Source organism: Gekko japonicus, unplaced genomic scaffold (assembly GCF_001447785.1).
Source record: "Gekko japonicus isolate JY-2015 unplaced genomic scaffold, Gekko_japonicus_V1.1 scaffold1482, whole genome shotgun sequence".
NCBI lineage: Eukaryota > Metazoa > Chordata > Lepidosauria > Squamata > Gekkonidae > Gekko > Gekko japonicus.
In genome coordinates, this window is record NW_015169822.1 from 206436 (window position 1) to 213961 (window position 7526).

Consider the following 7526-nt stretch of genomic DNA (forward strand, 5'->3'; position numbering starts at 1 on the left):
TGTGTTTTAGTTACCCTAGAAACATCTATTTTCATGTTCAAAACTGCATACCCTGCCCTGATATCCAAGCCATATGTGTGCTGCTAAAAGAATGGATAGACAGTGATAGGCATGAGTTACTTGCTGCACAGAAGATGAAGGTGCCCTTTGACACTGTTTGCATGTGCATATAAAAAATGTATTTCTGCTTCTGCATTCCCTTCAGTAAAGTTAATCATCCGCTGTAGGTATGGGTTTTCACTTCCTGTTTTCTCTTTCCTTTTCTTACCACAATCAGTTAACTCTGAAATTAAGCAAGCCTTTCTACCATCATTTGCTTCAACACCAACCATATAAAATTAAATCTAAAAGTAATCTCTAGTAATGTATGCAAATTTGAGGTCCTGGAAAGAAGAGAGAATAAATATTTGATAGATAGATGTAGAGTTGCCAGGCCTGCCCTGGCCACCAGCCAGAGACCAGGTGGGGCAGGGACATGTGAGGTGGCTATTAGTGATGGCATGATGTCACTTCCAGGAAAACCCAGAAGTGATGTTACACCTCTCTAGGAATGGCTAGAAACTCTGTTTTCTTCAGAAGTGATGTCAGTCCTCTCTAGGAATCACTAGAAAATCTATGGGAAAATATAGATGTCTGCTATAGATGTCCAACAATTCTTAGAGAGGCATCACATCACTTCTGGGGTTTCCTGACAGCAATTAATTCCCCACCCCCCGCCAGCTGCTGGAGTACTGGTGGGCAAGGCCAACTGGGGTGAAAGATCTCCTACCTCCAGTGGGCACATATTAAGTCTAGACAGAAGATACATTTTCATAAAGAATATGGTGAAATCCAACCACTTAATGGAGTACCAACATCATCTCTACATAACGGTTCACCAGAAGTGTATTTTTTCTTGAAAACCACAGGTAAATTCAAGCACCCTCTTCTACTTAGGATCTTTCCAATGAGGTAGTGTTATAAACACAGACCATAATAGGACACCATAAGGCAGTCAAACAAACTCTGTTGAAGCTGAGGGAGAGTGAGGAAAGCTTACTTTCCAGAATACCATACTTTAAATGGAACAGAGACCACATAAAAGACTAAATTTCCTGTAGGCTTAGGTCACCCTGATACAGGATTGTTTGAATCTTTTTGGTAGTGAAAGTGCCGGAACATTTTGTTCTCTTTGAAGCAATATGAGAAAAAGTATTAACAAACTGAAATGGGCCTTTTAACTTTGGAAGGAGACTGTCAGGGGAGACAATCATTTCCTCAAGTATCTGGATTATCTTCAGGTTCAATGTGTTTAGACAAAGAAGACCTGATAACAGAATACTTAGGGAGAACTGGCGAAAGGGTGCACATATGAACACATAGGAAGCTGCCTTATACTGAATCAGACTATTGGTCCGTCAAGGTCAGTATTGTCTACTCAGACTGGCAGCGGCTCTTCAGGGTCTCAGGCAGAGATCTTCCACATCACCCTGGTCCTTTTAACTGGAGGTGCCAAGGATTGAACCCAGGACCTTCTGTATGCCAAGCAGAGGGCAGAGGCTCTACCACTGAGCCACAGCCCATCCCCTAAGAACGTGTTCATTCATCTGGTGTGAATGGTGAGGGGAGATAATTGAATATCATCCAATCTTTTTAAAAATTAATTTACTTATTTACCTTCATTTATAGTCTGCCTTTCTCTCTAAAATTGAAGATGGATGACACAATTTAAAACAAGGCAATAAAAACAATGTAATCAAAGCAATATACATACAACAAACAATGTAATAAAAACCGGATTATGAAGTTAAAGAATGCATTGAAATGAATGATACATACAATAAATCAGGGTTATAAAACTGAGTAGCAGTGCAACAAAAACAGTATGAGATATTCAAAGAGCAATAAAATGAAAATTGCTTAAAATTTAACAGACAATAACTACAAGCCTGTTCCCTTTATAAAAATGCCCTCTTGAACAACTCCATTTTACACATTCTGTGAAGTCTCTTCTCTTCTGGAGGGCATTTTTTAAAAAGGGAACACTGTAGGGCGTGGGACCCTTGCTAACCTTGTCCAATCCAGTACTGTTGCTTTAGCAAAGGGTTATGTAACTGCATTCAAAGGGACATCTTAATTAAGATTATTAGCAAAAATGTGTATCATCTCCCCATCAATGAAACAGGAAATGCAACCCTCATGATAGAGATAATTTTCCCATTGTGGTAGAGATCTGGAGCAATACTGATTGTCTTGATTTCACAGATATACATACATTTTTATTATGAGGAAGTCAATGGACTGAAAAACTGAAAGCTGAGTTATCTTCACATTTAATTCCTCATTGTGTTCCTGAAGACTTCCAGTTCCTCAGTATGAAGAATGGGCCATGACATCAGGACCAGAATAATCAGTGATAATTTTCTCCCTGTATGAGAAGAGCGGGAGTAACTGCCTTGAGACAAAGACTTTCTGTTCACACTAGTTTACATGGACAGAATGGCTTACATGGTTTTCAGGGTCAACATCTAGAGAAAATTAATTCCAGACTGAAACCCTTGCTCCGTTTCGGAATAATGGTTGGCTATAGGAAATGATTTCAACACAGCTTGTTTCAACTACTTTTTTTTTGCCTCTTACAAAACAACTTGCTATAGTTTGTGGTTAACAACAGAACAATTTCGACACCTGCATATGTGCTGGTTTCCATGTAGATGTTTTGTGGTTTATCTTTGAAGGCAGCCATATTGGTCTAGAAAAGAGGAGAATTAATGAAGGTTGTAAAATCAGAAAAGATTTCTCAGGATAAAACCACACATTGCTCAAAACAAAACTGCACGACTGCAGCCCAACCAACAGCCCCACTTCTCCATTCCCGTCATCTGGCCTGCCCTCGCTTCCAGTTTATCACCTGCTGCATATAATATTAAGGAAAGTCTTGATATGATATCATTCCAACAACTTTTGTTTCACTTAGATACTGCTGCAAGAGAAGGTAGGAGGAAACACAGGGATGCTGCTTTCAGTGGAACCCGTGTAAAGTCTGAATGGTGCTCTTTGTTAATTAACTGCCCAGCTTGTGAAAGAGTAGCCAACCCTCAATAATGGCATGGCACCCCATTTTTAATGGATCCTGAAGGCAAGGAAAAGTTCTCTAATGTACAAAAGAATGACAAACAAAGGCTATCACTTACTGATAGAAGGAAATGGTCCCATATCTTTAAAATGTATACCCCTGGAAGAGCACTACGATAAGGAATAAGAACTTCCTGGTCGTCCCCAGCCTGAGAGAAGTCCGTCTGTCCTCAACCAGGGTCAGGGCTTTCTGGGCCCTGCCTGGTGGAACGCTCTGCCGGAAGACATCCATGCCCTGTGGGAGCTGTTACACTTCCACAAGGCATGCAAGGCAGAGAAGTTCCGATATGCCTTCAGTTGAGGACAGTGATGGGGCATCCTTGGCACTCTTACATAATTCCCCATCCGTCGTAACCCCTTCCCCCAGGGAGGCTGGGGAGCTGGAATTCTTTCCGCTATCTCATATACTGTATGTATGCTGTTTTTATTTATTGGTAATTATTGGGTTATTTTAAGTTCATTTTTTAAAAATAATTTTTTATTGGTTTTTCAATTGCAATAACAGAATAATACAAGAACATTATTGAGGAACAATACAGAACTTGAACGTTAACAGATAACATAAAAACATAACAGTAACAGAGATTGTACTACTAATATAATGATAAAAAATTCAGCTTTAGTTTCTATGACTACATCATACTTCAGACTTATTTAGAGAAGCCAGCCTGATTTTAGGAACTCATAATATTGTTTACATTGAGATGGACGAATCTCTTCTACAATCTTCTCTAAATGTTCCAAAATAGGGAACCATCTTTCAATATAATTGGCATGGTCCAGTGAAGAGTCTAAGTTGGAGATACTATCTGCCACTTTGTCCATAACAAAATGGTCCCATATCTTGGAGTACCGTACCGCTAACATTGGGGAATCAGCTGCTTTCCACAAGAGGCTATCGTTGTTTTAGCTGCAGAAAGAAGTAGCATTATAAGATCCTTTCTAATCAGGGGAACCAAGGTATCCTCGCAATAATTTAATAATATGAGTTCAGGCTTGCATGGGATTTCATAACCTGTTAAAAATTTTATTTGGTTTAAGATGTTTTGCCAGAATTTATTTATAGTTGGGCATTCCCACCAACAATCATAATGAGAACCAAGTTCACCACATCGTTTCCAACATAAAGGTGAGTACGCCTTACTCATATAGTATGATTTTAAGGATGTTAAATACCATCTTGCCATAATCTTATGATTTTGCTTTTGTATGTTAATAGATTTAGTATTCAAAGCGCATGATGACTACATTGATTCCCACTGAGGCAGGGAGAAAGATTTTTTACAGTCTGCATGCCAAGGCTCAGCGTATGAGGGTAAATTTTGAGTGAGTCTATCAAGATTTTGTATATAAATTGGTTTCAAATGAGGGTTGTTGGCTTTGTTGTAGAGCTGAATCACTCATTATCCTCTAGTAAAAGAATACGTATAATCAACTGCCCATATATCAAGACTGTCTCACAGTGGAGTAGCTAGGATTCCTGGCCCTGAGGCAGGGTACTTTGGCGACAACCTCCTGTATCACTCCCAATTCTTGTGTAGGATTTCAGCAGGACTAGTAGGACTAGCTGCTTTGCTCTTCCAGTTTGTTGTACTGGTTAAGTGCACGGACTCTAATCTGGGAGAACCGGGTTTGATTCCCCACTCCTCCACTTGCACCTGGCTGGATGACCTTGGGCAAGCCATAGTTCTGATAACAGCTGTCCTTGAAAAAGAGCAGTTTCTGTTAGAGCTCTCTCAGCCCCACCTACCTCACAGGGTGTCTGTTGTGGGGAGGGGAAGGGAAAGGAGTTTGTAAACCGCTCTGAGACACCCTTGGGTAGTGAAGGGTGGGGTATAAATCCAATCTCCTCCTCCTCCTCCTCCTCTTCTTCTTCTTCTTCTTCTTCTCAGCTTTCTTCTCTAGTACCCACTTTGGGTTGAATAGTGCTGGACTTTATGCAAACTACAAGAAATGGTGATACTAAAAGCTAATATATTCTATTATTAATATATCTAAACACTTCCGCAATACATTGAATGCAATGTGCAGAACAAAGCAACAAATCTTACTTTTTCAGGTGGGCAGCTTGGTAGTCTGACCTGGGGCTGTGGTCCTGGATTAACCAGATGCCTGTATTGTCGGGACTTGCCTGAATCAGTTTGCCAGGCCCAGTTTCAGCTGCCATTGGTTTGAAACACACCTCTGTTTTCTGGGCAACAAATCCACAGTGCCCCCAATTGTAATGAAGTGTCAATGCAAGGTGGGAATGCAAACTCATTGCCTTTCTGTTGTTACCCCACTCAGGAGGAGAGTTTCACTAATCAACCTAGTACAAAACCCTGTGGTACTTGCCTCGTTGCAGGTTCCCAGACCTTTGAGGCAAAAGCTGTGCTTTGTCCTATGGGTCATGCAGCAATTGGAGCGGTTTTCCAAGTATTCACTTTGCTTTCATCCTGATCAAAACTCTGGACAAGGAGTTGCTGCTCCATGCTGACCCTCCACAGCAGCAATTAGTTGTATTAGGCAGTTGTTACCTCCCAGCAAAAGTTCTACTCTTTGTTCTGTCTGGGAGTGGCTAGCCTTCCCAGATCAGTGCAGGAGGAGGAGGCCCACCCATTCGTCCGTCTGAAGAAGATAAAGTCTTTTTTTAAGTGCTGTCTGCTGCTGCTGTGCACACAATGAGCCAAAGTCACTCCTTGTGCTCCACTTTCTGATTCCCTCATCCCAAACTATGGACCTAGAAAAAGAGATAAAGATGTCTTGCACAGTGGGTGTGGGCTTAATTTCACATTGTCCCACTTTTGGGGGCATTGACCCCTTCTTCTTCCTGAACTATTGGTGCCTTTAGAAATAGCGTGGCAGCAAGAGTGTCAGACTATGAAATCGGAGTCCCAGTGATCCCTACTCTGCCATGGTAGCTCTCCGGGTGATCTTGGGTCAGTCACGCACTCTCAGCCTAACCTGCTTTATAGGGTTGTTGTGAGGAGAAAATGGAGGAGAATGATGTAAGCCTCTTTGGGTCCCTATTGTTTGGTAAGGGTAAGGTATAAGTGAAATAAATAAGTAAATATTGGTCAATAAGTATTAGTAAATCAAGTAAATAAAATAAAATAAAACATATTGGTAAATTGTGGCCATATACCTATTCACCTGAACACCTTGTAATTATAGATTGTTGGGCACAATCCTTGTGATCCCAGAAATTCACTACTTGTGTGATTTCTTGACATATCTCCATCACCACCACCACCACCCCCCCCGTGGGGAAAACAACAAAGGCATAGTTATAAACATTCTGACATACAGAAAATAGGCAAGCATAGTATGGATCTGTTGTCGTTCACACCTAGTTGTATATGTACGCTTTTATGTAAAGGAACATTCAGTCACATAAGACCCCTCCCCCACCTGAGTCTGAAGCAACATAGTTCAGGTATGTGCTCATCATGAGAACTAAGCCTTTCTGGAAGGTATTTGGAAGGACAAGGTGATGGTGCAAATTCAGGGTTTCTTAATTAAATTTCAAGCATACAACTGCATCACAGAGGAGAATGGTATTTGTTTGGGAAACATATGTATGTTCTTTTTATATACTAAAAGAGAAATTAACTCTAGCTAGTACATTGGTGGACTTAAGGCACAGCCTTCTACTAACATTAGCTCTATCAAAATGAATTCCAGAGAGGCAACTAGCTTAGTCTCTTGTAGCCAAATACCAATGGCTGCATTCAGACATCCAATGTAAACCAGGTGAAATAAAAATGTACACAATCCCAGCTTGTGCCAGACTCAGTTAACACTCCCATAGCTCTTCACTCTTCTTCTTATTTTGTGGAATGTGATGAAGGAATGGGGGTTTAAGGCTAACTCTGGTTAACCGTAATGTAGATATACAGATATGAGCACATGAAACTGCTTTATACCGAATCAGGCCCTTGGGACCATTAAAGTTAGTATTGTCTACTCAGACCGGCAGCAGCTCTCCAGGGTCTCAGGCTGAGGTCTCTCGCATCACTTCCTATCTGATCCTTTTAACTGAAAATGCCAGGGATTGAACCTGGGACCTTCTGCATGCTAAGCAGGTGCTCTGCCACTGAGCCACAGCCCCTCCCCGCATGGCTTAGCCAGAGTTAGTATTCCTTCCACCTACCAGTATCCTAAACAGAATTAAATATTGATGTAAGAATGTCACTTAGTGTATGTGTGTGGAGATCTTCATTTAAACTATGAGCCTGCATTAGTATATCATGGGTAACTGGACAGTCTTAAAAATCACCAGTACAGGCTCCATCAATACATTTCAAAGTCCTCAGGTTGTCACTAGCAGCTTCATGGGAACAGTTTGTGGATTAGAAAACAGCATATGGGGGCTAAGGCCCCTGTGTCCTGCAGTCACAAACAGAAAAGAGCTGGTTTTCATCTGAGAGGCA

General features: G+C 41.1%; 1 non-coding gene across 1 annotated transcript; it reads right to left on the reverse strand.

Moving 5' to 3' along the window:
• Positions 1-7132: 7132 nt before the first annotated feature.
• On the reverse strand, positions 7133-7204 carry TRNAA-AGC. Its single transcript has one exon. It is a non-coding gene; the product is annotated as a tRNA-Ala (tRNA).
• Between the last annotated feature and the right edge of the window lie 322 nt (positions 7205-7526).